The 22498-nt window shown below is 39.4% G+C and overlaps 1 long non-coding RNA gene across 4 annotated transcripts in view; it reads right to left on the minus strand.

Moving 5' to 3' along the window:
* LOC128314707 (uncharacterized) overlaps positions 1-22498 on the minus strand; it is a 120506-nt gene that overhangs the window by 96581 nt on the left and 1427 nt on the right. For 3 of the 4 annotated variants that reach the window (XR_008296608.1, XR_008296607.1, XR_008296609.1), the window contains exons 2-3: positions 14942-15035; positions 11432-11544 (exon numbers count right to left, since the gene is read on the minus strand). This is a non-coding gene — a long non-coding RNA (uncharacterized LOC128314707). The remainder of the gene's footprint in view (positions 1-11431; positions 11545-14941; positions 15036-22498) is intronic. The other variant, XR_008296610.1, reaches the window with a different exon arrangement.

Consider the following 22498-nt stretch of genomic DNA (forward strand, 5'->3'; position numbering starts at 1 on the left):
TAAATCCACATCAAACTTAAATACAGGGACATTTAAAGCTATCAATACTTAGAAGACAAAGCAAAACAACAACAACAACAACAAAAAGATCTCAGCATTTACATTAGGAAGCTATAAAAAGCTTTAAATCTAGAGTAATTTAGTAGAAGAAAGTAGAAGAAATAATAAACATCATAAAGGAAATCAATGCAATAAAAAGTAGACAAGTGATAGGGGAAATTAATGAAACCAAAATCTAGACACAAAAGACTATATCCTATAGATTCTGTTTTTATGAAATTCTAGAAAAGGCAAGTCTATAAGGGCAAAAAGTAGAGCTGTGGTTGCCTGATGCCAGAAATTAGCTGAAAAGGAGTAAGGGATTTTTTTTCCAAGGTGATGGAATAGGGCCAGTGTCATGGGCGTGACCTGTGCAGTCTCATGCCCTACTCTTGGTTTCACGCTCAGCTGCCAACATTTTGAAATTTTTAATATTGGAAAAAGATGCCTGTATTTCCATTTTACACTGGGACCCATGTATTATATAGTTGGTCCCAGATAGAACTTTGTTTTTGTGGTAATTGCATGGCTGTACACATCTACCCAACTGATCAAAGTGTCCTCTTATAGGAGTGATTATATTGTTTTAAGTTATAAAACAATATAAAAGAAAAAGCTCATCAAATATAAAAAGAAATGGAAGGAACAGTAACATAATGATTTTGCACATCATACTGGCAAAACATATACGTAGAGATCTATCAGACATATTTCCAAGGAAGCATGTGTATATGTAATGGCATCCACTGATGAGAGAAATCAGAAGTGCTACTGTCTCTATGGAAGACTACCTGGAAATATCTAACAACATTAGTAACGCAGGTATTTTGATCCAACAATTCCACTCTTGTGAATCTACTTCATAAAAATAAAAGTAGGGGCACCTGGGTGGCTCAGTCGGTTAAGTGTCCGACTTCAGCTCAGGTCATGATCTCACAGTCCATGGGTTTGAGCCCCGCATCAGGCTTTGCACTGACAGCTCAGGCTTGGAGCCTGCTTCAGATTCTGTGACTCCCTCTCTCTCTGCCCCTCCCTTGCTCATGCTCTGTCTCTCTCTGTCTCAAAAATAAATAAAAACATTAAAAAAATAAAAGTAATAATTTCCAAATATCTGTATTTAAAGATTATTACTACAGCAGCATTGTGCAAAGTAGTCAAGAACTGCTTACAAACCAAATGCCTATCAACAGGGGAATTATTGGATATATGTCAGCACATGTATGTATAAAATATTTTATGTAAGGGGCACCTGGGTGGCTCAGTCAGTTAAGGGTACCGCTTTTCATTTTGGCTCAGGTCATGATCTCACGGTTTGTGAGATTAGCACCCTGCCTCGGGCTCTGTGCTGACAGCACTGAATTTTCTGTCTCTCCCTCCCTCTCTGCCCCTCCACTGCTTGGTCTCTCTCTCTCAAAATAAATAAATAAACATTAAAAAAATATACAATATTTTATGGAAATTAGAAGTGACTTATATTTACATGACATGATATGGAGTGACTTTCATAAGATTTGTTGAGTGAGAAAAGCAAGGTACATAAAATTGCCTGTGAGATCTTTCCATTTTGGTCTCCATTTTGGTAAAATGGGCATTTAAAAACCAGAAATCGGGGCGCCTGGGTGGCGCAGTCGGTTAAGCGTCCGACTTCAGCCAGGTCACGATCTCGCGGTCCATGAGTTCGAGCCCCGCGTCGGGCTCTGGGCGGATGGCTCAGAGCCTGGAGCCTGTTTCCGATTCTGTGTCTCCCTCTCTCTCTGCCCCTCGCCCGTCCATGCTCTGTCTCTCTCTGTCCCAAAAATAAATAAACGTTGAAAAAAAAAATAAAATAAAAACAAAAACCAGAAATCTATCCATCCATCCAGGATTAAATTAGTACAGAGCAAACTATGGAAAGACTCTTAGGAAACTATGAAAAGACTCTTAGGAATTAAAGTGGAACTGGGATAGAGATGGGTAGGGAAAGGAGAACGTGGCTTTTTATGAAAAGGTCTTCTAAACAAGTTAATTGTCTTTACCACTGCATCTCTGTATTTGATCCATTTTATAAATCAGTATTTTCAATAATCACCAAAAATCTCTGGCTTTGAAGTCAAAGAGACTTGGATTTATATCTGCTCTCACCATGTTTCAGGTGTACTCATTGTTCAGGTTACTCAACCTCTGTATATTCACTACTTATTTAGCAAGTTTGTAGTGAGAATTAGGATAACGTCTGTAAGGTTCTTGACACCTAGAAAGATATTAATCATAAGTACAATGAGTATTTATTTTATCCTGATAAATACTTGGTAATCTTCTAATAGCCCCTTATTAATGTGCCCATGTCCATTTTACATTTATAGAACACTTGAGTTCTCAGAAAACTGCTTTGAACATTAGAAATATTTCAAATATATGTTGAAAGAAGCTTTTAACGTTGAGTAATACATCAACAATGCTCTATTGATCAGAATGGCTGATTAACCAAAATCCTCCAGATCAGATTATAAAGGTTAATCCCAATTTCTGATTTATTCAAATAATGAATCTTTCTTATTCTTAAAGCATAGCAAAACTAGTCATACATCAGAGTTAAAATTCAATGATCAAAGACAAAGTCTTTGGATATTTACATGGAAAAATGACAATAAGGTTCTATAAAAAGCTCATTGTATATTTTATAATCCGAATTAGGGCACTTTTAAGAATGAAGGTAATTGGGTAGGGTGGGAGAATGGGGGCAGGTATATGGTTAGCTGACAGGATGTTGGGGAAGACGAGTGTTTGTTCCAGGTGAATAGAACCATTGTATCCCTGATCCCATATAGCCCCACAGAAGGATAAGCTGTAGAGACTAGCTCATCTGGAAATTTAATTGAGCTGAGGTTTCGGGGATCTGCATGGAATGCTCCTCGAGTACGTTCAGTTTGTGGCCTGCACCCCACCCATGTGAGATAGATTAGACACAGTTGATAAACACTATCATCTAGGACCTGGGTGATTCAAAGACCTATAATCAAAGGAAATCCAAGTACAAGAATTGCTCCAGATTATTTGCTCTAAGGAAAGAGATGCTTGCTTGTTTTCTCCCTCTTGAGTTTATATATAAGGATTTTACATGGAATGTCCAAAGATAACTGGGACTTGCTTAGTTAGTCACTGGCAGAGAGTGTCACTTTTAACCGTGGTTCAGTAAACAGCACAACTCTAGGATTATGTTCAGAGAAGGCAGCTAAGAGGAACAGATAGATGAAATTACTTTAAGTCAGTAAGACTTCCATAGTACAGGATAATTGTGGCCTAGAATGGGCACCACAGTAGGAGAATGGAAACTAAAAGATCAGCAAACTTGCAGAAAATCTGGGGTAGGAAGCAGTCAGGTGCTAGTTAAAAGGCTTCAGCAGAAAGTACAGGCCATCGATAGGAAAAATGGAAATTGATGCTAAGCTGAAAAGTCTGTGAGTCAGGGTTTTACTCCCTGACTCAAGGTCAGATCATCTGAAAGTGGAGATCCAGAGGGACATCTGGCCTTAACTTGGGCAATGAAGTAGGAAGCAAGGTAGTTCTTGTACCCATGTAGACGTGGGTCTATACAATCTGTGCTCCCAGCTATCTGAAAGCTTGATTCCCAAGCCCCATTTCCTCTTGGAAATTTACAATTCTCCAAGTATCATATCATTATTAGACTTTGATGCAGACTTGAAATAATGAAATACAGTAGCAAATCTTTGAAACCGCATGTCCTATCTGCCAGTCTCTGATCAGGAGAGAGGGCAAATGAACATGATTTCCGTGTCCCCTGGCATTGGGCTCTTGGTGGCAGACAATCAGAGAGCAGAACTGGGGGCCATCGAGCCCTTTGAAATTTTTAAATAAAGGTCTCATGATTTCCCTTCTCCTTCCAAGTGTGTTGCTGAATTCGTTATGGATGGAGATCTATTCAAAATCAGATTCAGCTATGCCTGATGGACTTAAGCCGACACTGCTTTTGTCTCACCTACCTGGCAGCCACGGTTTGGAAGCTATAGTTTGCCTAAGACAAAAAGCTCACTGTCCATTAAGGAACAGACGGTAAGTTACCTTTCCTGGTTGGGCTAGACTTTGCATTTTTTACATGACGGGGAATGGCAATCATTCTTAGAATGGAGTTAGGGAGTTTTGTTCTCTACTGCAGTCATACCACACATTTCCTAATGAGGAAGGGACTTGTCATTCGGGAACAGCAAACTTATAATTAAAATGGGGTATATCACTTGAAATGATATGAACTCCGTCTCATATTCTTAGTAACTTTTAATTCTGGCATTCCGGTCATCCACTAAGAAACCAATCAAAATATATGAGTTATTTGATCTTTGTTATGATGCAGTTTTTATACACCTTTTTTCATTTTTAAAAATTAATATTTGTCCCTATAAAAATTGGCAATTGAGATAAGCAAAAGGAATAAAATAAAAATTCACTTGAAATCCTACTCTAGCAATTTTTAATCCAGTCCTTTCCATATTCTCTCTATGCATAAAACTAGCAGTATTATATACAACTTTTGAAAATAAAAAGATACATTATTTTTCATAGCAACATATCCTCAATGCTTTTCTTTATCAATATATATTCTTGGGAATCTTGGTTACAAATGATGGGTTATATGCACATACATACTCTGGCCTACCTCCCAAATTCCACTAAGATGAGAGTGAAGGGATTTTATTTTATATTTTATTTTATCTCATCCCATCTTTTTATTTTACTTTATTTTATTTTAGTTTTTTTTTTTTTTTGAGAGTGAAGGGATTTTTTTTTTTTTTGAGAGAGTGAAGGGATTTTAAAAAGCCATCGGGAATCTAAAAGACCAAAAACAGCTGGGAAAGAGGCAAAGGCAATAAACTTTTGGAAGTTGAAAGCAGATGGGTGAGTGCTAAATCAGTTACGATTTAGCAAATGTAAGAAAATGGAATCATAGGTTGGCAATGGGCATCCTGGTTCAACACAGGAATCAACAATGCCAGCTACCTCCTGATAGAATGAAAGAGCTCTCTCTCTGCCCTTTCCTCTTTGTGCTCTCTCTCTCTCTTGCTCTCAAAATAAATAAACTTAAAAAAATGTGTGTGTGTGTGTACATTTTATGTATTGATAATGTAATAATTATAGTTATACACTAAATAAACAAATTAATTAATTAATTAATTAAATGATGAAATACTGCAGACAGATTTATAAGAAAACAGAGGGGTCTATCGTGGGTAAAGCTGCAAACAGCCCTCATAGATTGGGTGGGTGGGTGCATTAAAATCACACTGGCCAAACCAGACCCCGGCTCTGGTCTGGACTGGTACTTTGTCCTAAGTGGCGTTAGACTAAGATGCTTCTATGCAGAGGTGATAAAGTGGCCAAGCTGTGATAATGTCAAGCATTTCGTGATTGGTTTACAAGCTGGTCCGCAAAGGTAGCAACTGAGATAAGACTATTGCCCTAATAAAAGACAAGGGATGTTCTGGCCTTCTGTACCACTTTCACTTAGCTTAACATGGAAATTCTAGCTCAACAAATCCGTGCACTCTGTATTGATGCCCTTCTGTGCAATCCTTTAAAGCAAAGTGCTGTATTTTTTTTATAATGTTTACATGTTTATTTTTGAGAGAGAAACCAGGAGAGGCAGAGAGAGAGGGAGACATAGAATGCCATGCAGGCTCTGCACTGTCAATGGAGCCTGACGCAGGGCTCCAACTCATAAACTGTGAGATCGTGACCTGAGCCGAAATCAAGAGTTGTACGTTTAATCAACTGAGCCACCCAGGGGCCCCAGCAAAGTGCTGTATTAGGTCCAAAGGAAATCACTACTTTTGGGAATTTGCAAACTCACCTTAATTAATATCAATAGTTAATTATAATTACATTATATTGATTATAATTAAATATATCAAATTGATCAAGATTAATAATTAATATTCTTCAATATTTATTAAAATAATTGGACTTCACATTACTTAGCTTAAAGAAAGAAAAACATATAAAGACCTCTTAGAGAAAACAATCCCAAGTAACAATTTCTCACTAATTCCAAACTGTAAACACTCCTAGTTTTCTCGTTTTCCCTTGAAAATTCCATAAAGGGAAACAATTTTCTTATTTCTTGCTTTTTTACTTATCCTAACGGACGAAAAGTCTCTTAACTTTGGTTGGTGAAACTGTTCTTTATTCAAATATCTCTGTGGCTAATGCACACAGAGGGCTATCAGGTTTCTGAAGCCCTAAATGTGCCATTCCCAAGAGCCTCACTGAACATAAGCATTGAGTTTCATTGCAGGATGATTCTGTGTAAACAATTTCACTTTCTATGAGGAGGAGATAGTTCTGGCAGGGAGTCCATCTTGGCATATATATTCTAATCATAATCTCCTTTCCAATCTCTTATATGAAATTGAGCTATTTAAGCTACCAATTTCCACCTGGGTCAGTTTTGCTAAATGAGAATTGCTTAGGAAAGCATTTCCTTTAGATTTTTCATATGGGTTGGAACAGAGTTGCACGTGGTATTTTGATGTGCAAGTAACCCTATAACTTCTTCTCTATCTGTGGCTATGTCTTCTTTCTTATTCCCAGTAGTCAATATTTTTGCATCTTCTCTAGTTACCGTTCATCAGATTTGTTAGGGTTTAAACAGAGAAGGGCCCTCTTGCCAGAGCAGAGGTACCAGAGAGTGTGAAGATGAGGCCTTCCCTCCGCAGTACTAGCTGTCAGAAGAAAATGAGGAAGAGCCCAGAACTTGCAGGGTGAACCAGAATTCTGCACATTGTCAAGTTGTTATTCACATAGCACAGCCCAGGAATATGTTCACAGATAGGCCTTCCTCTCTTATTCCTGTCTGTGGGAAACGAGGCAGTGAAAAGGTGGGACTGAGCCTATCAAATACTGAATGAAAATAAACAATAATGGAATGAGGAATTAGCTGTATAGGACGTTAGGCTCTGATTATTCAAAAATACAATTGAATCTTAACATTTTTTATTAAAGAAGGTACTTTATGCTCATATATGCTCTCAAAATTAAGCAAGATATAATCAACATGAAGAGTGTTGGGCTAGACAGACTAAACCGGTCTATAATTTTGAGCATGTGTCCCAAGTCCACAAGCGCAGACAACTGATGTGCTCAACCACACACTGTCCTAGATGCTTCTGTGCTTTATCACTACGCTTGCCTGATAGACAAGTGCTAGGAGGAGGAACGACTGATCCCCAGGCTCCTTCACGTGCAGACAGGTCTCTTGCTAAATCACTATCACTACCCAGATGCAGACGATGGGAATAAGGAGGAGAGACAAGGAGAAGAGGAAGAAAAAGGGAAAGACAGCGCAAGAGAGAAACAACAAAAATATTCAAGGTTGGATATGAAAATGGAGACCAACGTGAGATAAGGAAGAAATAAAGGGTTGTGAAAGAACACCACGTGCAACTTGTCAGAACACTAGTAGGACTCTTTGAAAGATGGAACTTTAAAACAAAAAGTCTTTGCCTGGATTCTCTGGATACACCAAAGGAGACTGAAGGGAATAAAGCTGCCCTGTATCTACCAGGAAGCACGAGATACAGAGCAGAAATGGCTTACCACAGCACAGTTCCTTAGACTTCTCAGAACCAATGAGGTTGAGATGCAAGCAAGAATCCTCATATACTCCTGGGACCTACTTAAAACCATATAATCAAAATCACTGTAAATGTGTATTTCTTTAAGAAATGTAATGAGAGATTCTTATGATAAATCCAAATTGTGACAGGGACCAGGCAGATTTGGTTAGTTTCTATTTCCTTGGAATTAACAGGAGCTAACAGATGATGATCAAAAGTTATGTACCTTACAACCTGAAGAGAAACTTACATGATTAGGAGAGACACTCCCCCCCCCCCCCCCGCTGCCCCCGCAACACACACAGAGAAAATCAGAATAACCTCCATTACTCCAATCAACTTCCTTCCTTATACACATAGACAATGGGAGAGAAGCAAACAAGAGAGCCGTAAGTTCATGGCCCTTATGAAAAATGCAGTACTTCTGCTAAGACACAGTTTTCTCTCTTCCCCGTGGTAAATGGTGGGGGGGCAGGGGGGTGCTGTCTCCTTCCCAAATCGAAGGAAAAGAGATTTCAAAAACTTCGCTCAAGATTGGAGACGACTATGAGCAGATGCTACTAGCTTCTCATTCTCCAGGTAGACCTGTATCAGGCAACATACTTGCCGAAGTGCCTTAGAAACAGGACTTCGACTCTCTCCAATTGGAAGAAGGTTGCTGTGTAGAGAGAAGGAGCAGCAGTGAATGGCCTGCTTGCTTACTCTTTGGCACACGAGGGATATGTGATGTTTGCGTAGTTCAAGTGGTATGTGAGTTGCCATACAGAAAACACAACTAAGAAAACTGCCTGCCAGGTTGAAGGCATGCTAAGAGTTAAGATGCTGTGAAATCTTGGCCAGTTGTGGGATCTATGAGGATGGTGAAATGGATCCAGCCGCAAAGAGATCTCCCACCTGACGTGAGGGAATTGTGCAGTGCTCCACGCCGGATACAATATGTAGCCACTTGTCTCCAAGGACCATCACGTGGCAGTCAGTATTAGGCAAATGACAACCATGGAAAATCATGTCAATGGCATCACCCCTCCTCCATCATGCCCTATAACAGCCCTCAACACCAGAGAAGTTAGGTACTGACACAGGAGAATAACCAGTGTCCCAAATCAACCCTGCCTTTCCTATCCCTTCCCTCGGAGAAACTGAGGAGAGGAAAAGCATCCTGCCCATTCCAGGTCCCTCAGGCTTAGGCCTCCTTGGCAGTAGTGGGAGGGAAAGAGATGACATTTAGGTGGGAGTGGAAAGGTGTTTCAAACAGAATGTTTATTAATTGAAACTGACAGGAAAGCCAAGAAAGTTGACAGTGGAATTGACAAGGACAGGAAAGAGGGAAGTCTGTTAGAGTGAGTGAGTTTATAAAACAATAATGAGGAAAAATAGAAAGAAAACGTCTTCATATTGTTATCCCTGCTCAATATCTTGGTTACATGCATATTATCATTAGGGGTAGCTATTGCTACCATGTCTGAATAAGATACCAATTAGAGATTCCTCAGGTACCTAGAAATATTTAGGACACACAAAGATGACTCAAAACAAGACACATCTACAAAGGCCAGATCATTTAATTCTTGCTCAAACCCAACCTTTTTTGGGGGGGGGGGAGCGGCTGTTGGCTGACATGCAGTTCTGAAAACTTTTATTAGATTTAGCATGTGATTCCTCCCATTACTATAATTGGCTAAACATGTTTATATGGAAAAATGTAGACATTTTAGAGTTTATGTGACTCTAATTCTCACAAAAGCTGCTCATGTTGGTAAAGCTACTAAAAGGAAATGCAGTCCTAGGCCACACCCGTGGAAATACTGTATAACGTAAGGAGGTCATGGTACCACCGAAGCCTGAACCAATCCAACCCCACCTGAGAATGACGTCTTAGGGAAAACATGAACAAGTTGGTTCTTCTCAGAGGAGAGTGACCAGACTGACTAAAGTTCTGGAAATCATACTACGGGTGGACGAGACGAAGAAAAACACATCGGTTTATCTTAGGATCGTAACAGGGCAGTCTTTAAAGCTCTTCCATTTATTCGGAGGACGGTCACACAGCAGAAGGGATAGGTTTGTCCTTTGATGCCCCAAAGAACAAGAACAATCAAAAGTGATGGGGCTAAAAAAATTCCATACATGTATGTAAAAAAAAAAAAAAGGCTGTCAACAGGAGTATAGGGTGGACAAACCTCCTCCCTCACGGCAGTGGTGGTCCTAGGGCTGTGCTGAGTCTCTCATGGCTGGGGTTTTCTAGCAGCAGCTCAACGCCCACACGTTAGACACACAGCAGGGAGACTTTCTGCCCCAGGTGAGAAGACCCAGTAATCTCAAGGGGTATTTCTAAAGCTTGAAACTCTACGTTTCTAAAGGGGCCACACACACACATGGCTTCACTTCATCTTTCATTTCCAGAAATATGAAAATAAATCTTTTTGAGAGATAAAAGGGTAGAATTTGTCCTAAGTTAAAACAAAAAGTAAAGCCAGAACACAGAGTGATTCTCCAGGTGATCCAATATATGATGGCATTCATTGTTCACAATGTAGTTTGGGTTCCTTCACAGATTTTTCTTTTCCCTCCCTCCCTCCCTCCCTCCCTTCTGCCCTTCCTTCCTTCCCTCCCTTCCTCCCTTCCTTCCTTCTTTCCTTCCCACCCTCCCTCCCTCCTTTCCTTCCTTCCTTCCTTGGAAAAAAAAAGTTGATCTGGAAACTTTCAGGCTTTTATTACATCCACAAAAACCACATTTTGGTACCCTGCAAAATAATGTCATTGTCTTTGTATGTGATTATTTAGACCAGATTTAGCACACCAGCATGTTTTGACCTTTTAGTGATTTTGTATGTACTTGTATGTGTGTGCATCTGCTTGTAAGGACAGGGCTAGACCACTTCCCAAGCCTAGAATCTGGGATTCCTCAGCACAAGTTTGGTTGAATAAATTCCAATCAGTGTTATAAATGTATGTTTTCTCTCTTTAGTATGTAAAAGTCTACAGATGCCTCAAAACATTTCATTCATGTCTAAACTGGCAGGAATTTTCTCCTTCCTTTTGGCAAATATCCTCACTGGGGTTTGTGCAGAACTAATGCCAAACTTCTTCAGTGTGGTTAGCTTGTGTTTGTGCAACAAGCTTATCATCCACAATGAACACATGGCTTTTAGACACAGGAATTAATCAGTGCTGGAGAGACATACTCCTGGCACAGATTCTGGGCTGCCTGCTTGCATAAGCCTACATTTGGGATCTATTATACAAAGCAGGATCCAGGGCTGTTCTCTCAGGCTCAAACTTTGCTGAAAATGTCTGTTTGGAAGAAAAATAGTGAGAAATATGGATGGATAGTTAAAATTGGGTTTGTAATATGCCTATTTCACAGGGCTGATATGAGAATCCAACAGAATATTATATGTGAAAACACTTTAATAATGTACATCCTCCCTTATTTAAAAAGGATTTAAAGTAGTTTATAGTCACACATAAAATGTGGCAAGATACCAAAAATTTGAAATAGATGAGAAAAAGAAAGTATGGAGATGTGTAAGATAACCAAGAATGAGGCTGCTGTAAGCCCTGTCTTTGCTACTAGTTTTCAATAAAACTGGATTTTGTCATTTTACCAGCTAACACGTAGAAGGGCTCTGATCAATGTCATAGCACACAAGGTCTATATGAAAAACTGGCTTTAGAGAAGCAGTTATTTCCTAGATTATAGTAGTAAGAATTTTCCTCTGTGGGTCTTCCAAAATAGAACACTCTTAGCTACAGTGACCAACCTACCCTCCTCCACAACTTACCAATATTTTTGTAGTTCGATTATGCCACCTCGTAATACCTCCAAAGCAATTCTGGCAGGACCAATGATATCACAGAAGGCTCATGGGTCTATGATGGTTTGTCTCCATCCAGACTGAAATGCCAAGAGAAAATGGATTGCTGTTAAACACTGTAAACTGCAAAGCAGTACATGAATGTAAGGTTAAATAATTTTCATTAACATTATGGTTTTGAAAACCAGGTGGTAAACTTGAGACTTAATGAAATAAGCAACAGGAAATTTAACATACTGGCAACAAGGAAAACTACAGGAAATCTTATTTTCCTTTTGTTTCTTTTTTGCTGGTAAACAATTTTCCTCCCAAATAGGTATGACTCTTCCACAGTAGTATCCAAACTAGGAGAACGATCGCTGATTTACAAACACCCTCTCAGGTAATGACTCAGAATTTCTGGATATCTTGCCTGTCATGGACAGGCAGGTTCTCATTGTGAGGAGAGAGAATTTATTCATGCAACAGAAGCAGAAAATGGAATATCTAAAATATTGAGTACTCTGAAATGCTGTGTATCTGAATGTAAGTATATAAAATATTTCAGAAAGCATGTAATTCAAACCAAATACAGGTATTCACTATAATGACCTAAAAACAGACCTCCCTGCCAGGGATCCTTTTTATAAATTTTGATGAGAATGGTCTTTATTGCACTGATATTAATGCAAGGGACATCTACTTAATCTGAATGTCTTCTATGTATATATTATCTATTTTATTCCCAAATTTCCTAGGAGTATAGGGGAAGGGTCTTCTGCTTGTTTTTAGTCTTTTTTTTTTTTTTAAAATTTCAAATGACTTTTTCTTGTTTATTGAATAGGAAGAGAAAAAAGAAATGTTACTTATTTATTCAACATTTTCAGGCCTTTGCTATGAACCAGGCGCTAGGTATAAAACACTGTTCCTGTCATCAAGGAAAATAATGATAATAGTAAAACACTAAAAACATTTTGCGCCATCTGTTTAGCCAAGCACCGTGTTAAGTTCTTCATGTGCATTGCTTCATTCTGTTAGCATGGCAGTCCTGTGAAACGGTCAGTTATCATTTCCATTTTACAGATGAAAAATTAAAGCACAGAGAGGTTAAGTAACTTTTCCAAGGTCACAGAGCTACTTATCTACAAAGAAAACAATATAGATATATTTTGGCTCTGGAGTCCAATCTTTTAGCTATGACAATTTGGGGCTTACAGCTTCCTGGTAGAAACTCAGAAATAAACCAAGAAGCATAGTTCATCAAGTGGCAGGACACAAAGAAACTTGGTGGTTATGGCGTTCGGATGGAGGGCAATTCCAATATCATAACAAGACTCTGTGGAGGAGAGAGTCTCAAGCTGAGTTCCAAAGAACATGCAATATTTAGTCTTAGTGAAGAAGCAGTAGGCTAAGGAAAGAGGAAAGGACGTTCTACATACAGCCAACAGCATGTCTCTTCTGTGTCTACGGATCTAGATCTAGAATCCACATAAGACACAATGGAGAAAGTGGTAATGTAAAAAAAGAAATAAGCTAAACAGTTCACCGCCTGTAAAAAAAAATGCAACGCACTGTCAACACAATCACTGAAAACAAAACAGAAGTCCATTAGTGAGGAAAATAAAATGACATTGGATTATACTGAGACCAAGGAATATAAACGATATTTAATTGTCCTCCTCTTCTATGATGTGTATTACACATTTCTTTATTCTCCATAGAGCTTAAAATGCCTTCAAGGACTTTCTCACCTCCACCAGCTTATCCGTCTGCTTTATTTAGTAGCCATATCCACTGACACTTGAAATATTGTTCTAATTAAAGTGCTGGCACTTTGGGGGTGCTGTGAAATTTCTCCTAGAAAAGTGCCCTCTGCTCGTTCTCAACGTGAAACCAGAAGAAAGGTTTAGGGACTCATCAAGTTTCCAATCTTTTTAAAGCCCCTAGCAATTCATACCGTAATCTTTCCCACAAATGATTGTCAGATCTGGGGTTAGAAATCACCATGCCAGACCTAAAGGTTAGCTTTTTCAGCATTTTTATGCTTTTTAAAATTTCCACAAGAAGATAAATGCTAAAGGACCAGTGAGCTCAACAGCTTGGACGCCCACTGCTGCCACACAGGCGTGTGAAATGCCTCCATCTGACTCAGAGTTAGACATGCAAAATTGTCATCTAGCTCAGTATGAGAGCTTGGCATTAAACGTATTTATAATGTATGTCAGCAAAAACTGTGGGCTTGGAAAATCATTGCTGGAAAACTGGAATTCTTAAAAGAAATTCCAACAAGCTAAAAGGGTTCTGGGCAGAATATGTAAATGGGGAGGAAACAGTCCATCTGCTGGGTATCTTCAAATTATCTATATATAGCAACAGCTATTCCAGTCAAGAGTAAATAATACCTTGTATCCTTATTTACGTGAGAAATAATCCTATAGTTGAACTCTTCCTGTTTTACCCCACTGAAACCCCATCGTTACTCTTCCTCTGATCTGTCGTCTAGCTTGTATGTTGACATATACCACAAATTCATTTGTTCATTTATGGAGCAATTATGATACGTCTATTACGGAACAGGAAAACTGCTAGAAAGTTAGTATACAATTTGGGGGAAAACAACGTAGTTCAAGAGAACCGAATGGCACTGTGAAGGCCCTAAGGGAGGCCTCATCTCGGTACGTTCAAGAACATGAAAGGAGTCCCATGCCATTGTGGCTCCACAAAGATGGTAAAGATTGACAGGAAATAAGGCTGATGAAGAGGCGGAGCCAGACCCTGAAGGCTGGACTTGTGTGTGGCTCTCGCTGCCTCTCAGACATGTAACTAGGGAGACAGAGTAGTATAACTTGTTAATCAGTATAGAAACTTTTACAGAATTTTTTCAGCTGAAGAATGAAGTCTTGTCCAAATCTCGGTTGTTTTATATATGCCCTTTTAATCAATTACGTTTCAGACTTTAATTTATATTTAAGACGAAGTTGTGTAGTTTTGGGGGGGAAATACAGTCAGCTTTGAAATGTAATATATGGGAAGAGATGGTTCTTCCCGACATAGTGAGGGGGACACACCGTCATCAGGACTTTGATTGGATATTTGAAAAAATGATATATGGTAGCTAATTTATTTTTCTCTTTTGGCCACTGAATTTTTATTTGGCCAAATTAGGTCATTGAACCAACCACTACTTCTGTCATTCCAAAAAATGTGGAAAAATTTTACAGCAAAATTGGGAAAGATGATTTCAGAATCTTCAAAGTGGATAAACTGGGTAAACTAGATGTCCTTATTTGCCTCAATTCCCCTCAAACCCAGGTTATCTTCCCCAGTGAGAAAGGGGCCAACATTTAGTAGCCATTCCGTAAGATGGCATTCTGTGAGAATTCAGGCAAGGAACTTATGAGTTACAAATCCTAAATTCTGACCTATAACTCTCAGTATAAAGAGTCCACGTAAAATTCTAGTAATGAGTCAAGGGGTCAATTCCTGAGGTAGACGCACCATTCCTGTTCTCTGACGCCCAGTGAAAAGGGCCGGTTCACTGGGTGATGGGGCTCCAAGCAGCCTTCAGGAGGGGACAAACTGAGGAGTCAGCCTGAAAAAATACCATCTGATGAGAATACACTAGAAGAACACTGGAATTAAAACTAGCTGTTTGCTGTGAAGTACAAGGAATTCAGTGGTAACAGACATCCTAAGACACGCTGTAGAGCAATTGGTTCTTATGTCTGTAATACAGCAGTCCCCCCTTAACTGCAGGAAATACATTCCAGGGCCTCCATGGATGCCCCAAACTACTGATAGTAATGAACCCTGTTTACACTATGCTTTTTTCCTATATATACATACATACATATGATACAGTTTAATTTACAAGTTAGGCACCGTAAGAGATTAACAACAATATCTACTAATAAAATAGAACAATTATAACAATATACTGTAATAAAGGTTATGTGAATTGGTCTCCCTCTCTCTCAGAATATCTTATTGTATTACACTCATCCTTCCCCTTGCTGCGTGATGATGAAATGCCTGCGTGATGAGATGATGTCAGGTGAATGACACGGTGACCTATTGTTAGTCTATTAACGGCCTTCTGGAGACTCTTCAGAAGGAGGATCATCTGCCCCTGGACTGTGGTTGATGGCAAGTAACCGAAACTATGGAAAGCTACACCGTGGATAAGGGGGAACTTAGTCAAGAGCGAAGGTTGAGCACACGGTGTCCTCACTGGCTGACACGAAGGACCCTGCAGAGCTCTCAGCTGGAGACTTGTTTATGGTTTCCCCAATTTCTGCGTTTAATTGTTGTTAGCCAGTATTCCGTAGCTGGAAACACTTGTATTTAAGCTGCCTCGTTATCACTGTGTCTGCCTTTGCAAGGGTGAGTATCCACGTTAAATGAGCCCATCTTCCAAGAGAGAAGCTGACAAAAGGTAGAGCTCTCCAGACTTTTATGGTGTCAGACCAATTGGGAACATATTTGTTTTATTTCCATGATTTCTCAGACTTCTCTGCAGAGAAAGTAAGGTCTTGGGGGTGCCTGGGTGGCCCAGTCAGTGGAGCGTCCGACTTCGGCTCAGGTCACGATCTTGTGGTTTGGGAGTTCAAGCCCTGCGTCGGGTTCTGTACTGACAGCTCAGAGCCTGGAGCCTGTTTCGGATTCTGTGTCTCCCTCTCTCTCTGCCCCTCCCCGCTCATGCTCTGTCTCTCTGTCTCTGGAAAATGAATAAACTTAAAAAAAATTTTTTTTAATTTAAAAAAAAAATTAAAAAAAAAAAAAAGAAAGTAAGGTCCTGGATGTCAGTGGAGTCAATGGTTTCTCCTACTTGTAGACTAAAGGGTTTCCTCCTGATTCTCTCTATTCTGTCTCTCTCGTATAAGTACCGTGCACTAACCGATTGCGCCACTGGAGCTCCCATTCTTTCTCTCTCGAAATCTAGTTTGAATATCTTAGCTTGATCCTGTGAATATTCTTTTTTTCCTCCCTCTCCAGTTTTTCTTCTCTTTGTTTACTGTCCCGATCTTTTGAAAACTGTCACATCTAAAATTTATGATATACTGAATTACAAAAATCTACTATAATATTCTTATTTTTCTGAAGTTATTTTTTAAATCAACCGTTTGATTTTTTAATATTATGTTTTCTTCCATGGATCCAATTTTTTTTTTTTTTTTTTTGGTCTCTCTGAATGTCTGTAGGGGTTTTTCTTGTCAATAAATTTAAGTCGGGACTATGCTTCCCAGAATTCCCTTTCCTCTATTGTCCTAGGTTAGCCTTGATCAGTATCAGGTACCAAGTGCAGCTCACAAATGTTGTCAGTGACCTGCTGGCTAATCTTGGTTGCTGAGCCACATAGCTTCCAGCTTCTGCCAGATCTCTTTCTTCAAACTCTCTAAGTCCTGGACCAGAGACATCTGCAGTATGACAAAAGGTACCAGTTTTTCTGCAGCGGATGGGTCATTGTGGCCAGAGGAGATCAGAGTCAGGTGACAGTTTTTCCTCATGGGTTCAAGTTTGTCCTTGGTGTCTTCTGCTTCTTCTTCAGTGTTTCTTCCCAACTGTTAGCCCTTCTGGCCTGCAGCAGTTGGGCAATACTGGGAGACACACAGGCAGCAGCCTTCCATAGGCACCTTCACCAGCTCCTGTAATTGTGAGACCTGATCTCTATACCAAAGGCCTACTCCATGTCACTCGTTATGGTTCTGCTGCTCTGCATGAGCCCTATGACCTTTTGGGAGGTGTAAGGGAAGAATAAAAAGATGTACAACTGGGAACTGTCATAGCTGACCAAAGATAGCTGAAATTGATGTGTTATTCAGACATAAACAGCAAATATTGGTGTAACCAAAGGGGCTGGTAACTATATTCTGAATACAGGGAGCGAGCTTCTACATTCTCATTTTTCACATTAGGACATTAAGAAATAATATTGGGGCACCTGGGTGGCTCAGTCGGTTGAACATCCAACTCCTGATTCTGGCACAGGTCATGATCTCACTGTTTGTGAGTTCACGCCTCACATCAGGTTCTGCACTGTCAGCACAGAGCCTGCTTGGGATTCTCTGTCTCCCTCGCTCTCTGCCCCTCCCCCGCTTGTGCGTGTGCACTCTCTCTCTCAAAAATAAATAAACATCTAAAAAGAGAGAGAGAGGTAATATGTAAACCTGAAAAATAGGACATATTAGTTATAAATGTTGGATGATAAAATGGTACATTGGTAAAATTGACCATAAAACAAATGAGGAGGGAAATATTTGCACACAAACACAAAAAGCAAAAGCAGTGAAAAAAAATACCACAATTTAAAACCAACCAGTGTCTACAGGACATCACGAAAGATACATATTCAGTTATGTGCATAATTTGGATTATAGAGGTACAGTTTGGATTGCACAGGCTTAGAAGAAAACCAGTTAGCACACACCAAAAAAAAAAAAAAAATCCAATGAAGTAATGATATGGTGATACAAGGAGAATTAATGAACCTAATTTAGTCATGAAAGGAGGCAGGGCCAGAGACCATCAGGTAGTAGTGAAAATTAAAGAGGAATCGATACAAGGACTAATGGGGAAACGGGGAGCCTTTTGTTATTGCTACTGTTGTTTTTAATGAAGACGGAGCTGTAAGCATGCAAATTGGATTATTTCTAGCATGCTCCAGTCTGTTGTTTCTTTAGCTCAGTTCCTTGTGTGTTTAAATAAACCAGTGTAGGCATATTTGTGTTGCTTTGCCTCATCTATTTCCCTACCAACTAATATCTACGTAGAAGCTGGTTCTTTAATTAGGAGTCATTGACGTTCATTCCCTTGACAATGCCTGATGGGCTTCTAGTGACTACTGCCGTTCTAACTCAACTGCTTTCCCTGCTCCTTATGGACACAAAAGAAGCCTGAGACCACCCAGTGTAAGGAAGTTTCTATAAATACCAGAAGCAACAACTAAAATAACTGAAAGTAGTTGACTGTGGAGAATAGGAATTGGGTGGGTGGGGGAGGAATGGAATAGGGGAATGCTCTGTTTTCAATATGAGACTTATAAAATTACACACTTTATTATACACCGGTAGTGCTTTGGTAAAAATAAAAATGGAATTAGAAAGATAACGGAAAAATATAAACATAGACAATAAACAGGTCAACTGACCATCCCGGACAACAAAAATTAGGTGTGTTTTAAACATTTTGGTGAAAACCGTGCTTTCAATTTAGAAACCTACACCTCACCCAACTAATAGGAGGACGGAATAAATATACTTTTAGCCATTTAGGTATTTATGTGATTATCTTCCCACGAATCTTTCCTTAGGAAGATCCTAGAGATTGCGTTTGCCAAATCAGAAAATGAAGAGAAATGGGGTGCAGGAAAGAATGAATCCAATTCAAGAGGGTGGTGGAGAGATGTCTAAAGATGGCAGCTGTACAGCAGGACTAGAGAAAAACCAGTCTAGATAGGAACAGGAAGAGAGACGGAAATAATTGCGAATATTGACAAAATGCAGACTATAGATGCTCTAAATTAAACACCAGAGAAGCTCATCCATAAATTTCCAGCAACAGTACACATGGCATATTAAAAGCCTCGACCTGCCCTGAAAAAGTTGGCACCATTAAAAAGCATCTACATTATTGATCAGCCTCAGAGATGTTGTCTGGAAAGTAAAACAAATCTATCTGGCTGACTGCCCATTCTTCGTCTATATAATAGAGAACTATACGGCCATTGAAAGAATGAGGTGTATCTATATTTACTGATACGAAATAATACGCTTGGTAAACTAGAAATAACAACAACAATAATAAACAGCTCTAGGAAAACATCATTTGATTGGCTGTTAGCTATTGGCTTCCAGACAGCACAAAATGGGTGGCCTGAATTGCTCATCTGGGGGCGGAAGACATGAGAAGAGAGTAGTGCCTGCTGCAGGGACGGCAAGCAACCCCAGTGTGAAAACTAGGTGTCTTTGGCCCCTATGTTTTCTTGGCCAAAGCCCTCTGGACCAGGCTGACAAAATAGGAGCCAAATAGATTTAGTGAACAGTTTAGCCGGCCACGGGGTCTGGAATCTTCCTTTGACATTTGAGTGGAAACAGAAAATTGCCACCAGGGCTGGGGCAAACCCCAACTGAGGCCAGGAAGGACTAGGCCCTTACTCCCTAAAGACCAATCTGGATAGTGTCACCCCAGTCATTTCATTAACCCCCTTATCAGGCAACACTGAATTTTATTTGCCTTTATTTGTGTTCTACTCATCATGTTATGATGAGGACTTATAGATATTTTTAAATTAAAAATGCAAGATGCCAAACATTATATAGAGTATGCTATAATTTGTTATGTAAAGAGGACTATTTGTACACACACACACACACACACACACACACACACACACAACCAAGTACGTATTTGCTGCCAGCTTGTTTGAGGAGGGATAATAAGAAATGAAAAGCAGTGGGTAGAACTGAGGCACAAAGATGGGCAGGAACCTTACATTTGTTGCACACATTTTAGTCCTATTTGAAGTGTTGCCAATTATCTATAACACTTATGAAATAGAATTTTACTTTAAAAAGAAAAAGGCATGACAAATAAGATTTATTTAAAAGAGTCAATATAAAGGGTTATGGGAAACGGTTAATCCATGATGGTCACAGATTCCTTTAAAGAGGAGAATTAGAGGGGTGCCTGGGTGGGTCAGTTGGTTGAGCATAGGATTTCAGCTCAAGTCATGACCTTGCAGTTCACGAGTTTGAGCCCCACGTCAGGCTCTGTGCTGACAGCTCAGAGCCTGGAGCCTGCCTCACACTCTGTGTTTCCCTCTCTCTCTGCCCCTGCCCTACTCGCACTCTGTTTCTCTCTCTCTCAAAAATAAATAAAAACATTAATTAAAAAAAAAAGAATTAGAGTAATGACTATACAGAGAAGGTCGCAGGAGACAAAGGGGATGATGCTAAGAGGAGATTCTTACCACATGAACTAAAACACTGTGAAAGGTGAAATCTGTATTACGTATATACAGTTGGGGTTTTTATTACACCTGAAATTAACTTATCTGGGGAAAACAGATTTCACAGTAAAATTAAGAATAAAGAAAACAAAATTCTACTGGAATAAAAAAATACTTCATTGGGAAATTCTGTTCAATCCTGCCGTATTTCTTTAGTGATTCTGCTTTTCAATTTTGTAAGATGATTATTTCATACTTTTCTTTTTCTAATCAAGTTTCTTCCTACATTCCTCTATGATATTCATCTCATAACCCAACCTGCAGATGACAGTTCTATCTATATTTTTTACTGAGTAAATAGAACTTAGTAAGAAAAAAAAATTAGCTCTCATCTTGCAACCACTCAAGGGACAAATCCAACTGTATCTCCACTAATCTTCTGTGTGCCCCCAGCTAAACTCTCTCAAGTGTTCCTGAAGAATCCATGAAGAACTGAAATGGCTTCCTTTGACGACCCTCACCAGCCTGCTCAAGATCTTTGTGCTGCAACTGGCCTTTCTGCTAGCTGCAAATGCATAAAAACAAAACTCACTCTTCCCAGATTCTTTCCCCTTTCTTTTCCTTATGTGTCTGCTTTTGCAGACAGCAGCCTAATGTCCCCCTTCCTACATATGAGTAAATTATTAGCATGCATATAACTAACTCAGTATCTCTGAGTTGCCCTCTGACAACTTATTTCTGGAGTTTTCACTGAAACATTATTGACCTCAATTCTAAAATTGTAGCCAATTAAATTGTGCACTTCAAGGAGCTCGATTTCTCTTGGCTCCTTTGCTAAGTCTCATCGGCAGTAATTCAATACTTCACCTTGACTGTGCTAAGTATATTTCTTGGTTAAGTTTGTTTCTGGTTATAATTCTGATTTCTGCCCAGCTGGTTATTTGTTCCAAATGATACCTAGAGTAATCTGGCCTTTGATACCATGGCCTGACCATTTGGAGATTTCTATCAGGTAGCAGACAACAGGAGTTAATTCTGATACTTTGTGGACATTTGGAATTTTGGGGGTGAGAAGCCATTAGCTATTTTGTCCTTCCATTCATAAACAGAATCTGCTTGTTTGAATCTGATATAGATTTCTCCAATTGTAAACATCAGCTCCCTTTTTGTTCTCCCCAAACTTAAGCCTTTTCTTCCTGTTTTTTTATTATGGCCACAATAGTTGTCAATTCAAATAAAAGTGAAAGTTCAACATCAAGATGCTATTCACTTACACTGGCCTCTTTTAAGAACTTTTGACCTTGGTAAAGTGTTACACCTAAGTGGAGTCTTAGAATCGAAATGAAAAAAAAATTAAGCTTTCTTTCATCGGTTAAGAGTTTCTAAACAACGGAATCATTTCAAATTAAGGTCTCTTTAGACATCTTTTAATAAGGCTATCTGATAGAATAGAAATTGATATCATCAAAAATTAGTTTATTAATTTGAAAACTAAGTCTTTTAATAGCCATATAAGTAAAAAAAAAATTAACAGCTTTGTTAAGGTGTAACTGAGATGTAATAAAGTTTACAACTTAATGTTTTGATATATGTAAACACCCATGAGACCATCACCACCATCGAGACATATCCATCACGCCAAAAAGTTTCCTCATACCACTTTTTAATTTAAACTGGAGTACAGTGATGATTCATAGCTGCAATCCCACTACTGATCAGCAAGAGAGTTTTGATCTACTCCCTTTCTTTTTTTTTTTCAATGTTTATTTTCGAGAAAGAGAGACAGAGGGACAGAGTGTGAGCAAGGAAGGGGCAGAGAGAGCGAGACAGAGGGAGACACAGAATCTGAAGCGGGCTCTAGGTTCTGAGCTGTCAGCACAGAGCCCAACATAGGGGGCTCGAACTCACAAGCAGTGAGATCATGATCTGAGCTGAAGTCAGACACTTAACCAGCTGAGCCACCCACGTACCCCACGATCTGCTCCCTTTCTGCCCTGAGCCTATTCCCTCCTCCTGAGGCAACCTGGTGACCCCCAGTTCCCGGAGGTCATCACACTGATGCCAAATTTAGTGCAGACATCTTATAGACATAACACATTATAGCCCAG

Source organism: Acinonyx jubatus, chromosome A2, assembly GCF_027475565.1.
Source record: "Acinonyx jubatus isolate Ajub_Pintada_27869175 chromosome A2, VMU_Ajub_asm_v1.0, whole genome shotgun sequence".
Lineage (NCBI taxonomy): Eukaryota > Metazoa > Chordata > Mammalia > Carnivora > Felidae > Acinonyx > Acinonyx jubatus.